This window comes from Pholcus phalangioides, unplaced genomic scaffold, assembly GCF_987345545.1.
Source record: "Pholcus phalangioides strain wild (caught in Gottingen) unplaced genomic scaffold, Ppha-v1.0 ptg000008l_1, whole genome shotgun sequence".
Taxonomy (NCBI): Eukaryota; Metazoa; Arthropoda; class Arachnida; order Araneae; family Pholcidae; genus Pholcus; species Pholcus phalangioides.
Window position 1 is genome coordinate 24,394,517 of NW_028301601.1, and position 1,289 is coordinate 24,395,805.

At 43.7% G+C, this 1,289-nt stretch overlaps 1 non-coding gene across 1 annotated transcript; it reads right to left on the reverse strand.

The window, feature by feature from the left end:
• Positions 1 to 658: 658 nt before the first annotated feature.
• Positions 659 to 732, reverse strand: TRNAS-GGA (transfer RNA serine (anticodon GGA)). The gene has a single exon. It is a non-coding gene; the product is annotated as a tRNA-Ser (tRNA).
• Positions 733 to 1,289: the final 557 nt, after the last annotated feature.

Genomic DNA, 1,289 nt, shown 5'->3' on the forward strand with positions numbered 1-1,289 from the left:
CAGTGTGGTATTTACGGAGTGGGGAGGCTTAGAGGACTATAGCCCAGGGCAGCAAGTTCAGAGGGATTAAGAATATTTGTAGAATGGGAGAAGGGTGGTGAAATTTGTATAATCCTTAATAAATACACCTTTGTCCCAGACAGCAAGTGACTGGGTCAGTGAATGACCAAAAGAGTAACCTAGAATATTTGCAAGCACGTGAGTGAGCAAAAGAGTTTCTGAGAGTGACAGTAAGCATGTGTATGACCAAACGAGTGACCCACAGAGCGAAAGGCCAGTTCAGTGAGTGGCCTAGAGTCAATCGACTTAAGCACGTCCTGGGCCCTCGGGCAAAGTGATTTTTCTGAGGCTTCCTTACCTGGCGAGACATATTTACTTTCGAAAATTTTAACCAGCTATCATTTTCACGAAGCCACCCCCCTCCTTGCACTTGAGATCCCTGCCCATGAGGGGAGGGGAGGCATGCGTTAAGACAGTGTTGCCTAGAGCGTGTACAAGTAACCAAACAGTGACCATAACAGTGTCAAACACTTGAGTGACCAAAACAGTGTGTAAGCATGTGAATTTACACAAGGATGACGTCACTCTCCGCTACCATACGAAGGTTTTAACAACTGGCTGTTGCGGAGATATATTTTGGAAAGAGAGAAAATTCAGCGGCCCCTGCGGGGAATCGAACCCACGTCCTTTCACTTTCCAGGCGAACGCCCTAGACCACTAGACTACAGAGGCACCCAATCTCTCAATCTTTCCTTGGAGCTCGTGTACTCCCCCCAGATTCCCCGCAGGGGCCGCTGAATTTTCTCTCTTTCCAAAATACATCTTCGCAACAGCCAGTTGTTAAAACCTTCGTAAGCATGTGAATGACTAAAAGAGTGACTTAAACGCATGTGTACTTGCAGGAGTGCGGGGAAGGGGGGAGGCAAGTGGGTTATAGCACAGGGTGGTGAATTCAAGGAAAGAATAGTCAAGAAAATTAGACTAGAAGGGAAAAAGGGCGGCAAAATTCGTGTAACTCAAGCGCGGGAAAACCGTAAATGCGCTTCTGACTGAAAAAATTCTCCCAATCTTCAAACATAAATTTCTCATTTGTGTGAATAAAAAACTGACGGAGGATGAAAACTTTAATTTGGAATCACCTTAGCTCGAGTTTCGATTATAAAAATCAAACACATATACAGAAAATACTGAATGGTAAATCGGGCTTATGCGAGTAGGAAGTCGAGACAAAATATGAAAATATTTTACAAGTATTAAAATATAACGTTGAAAATTTAAGTGCAAAATAT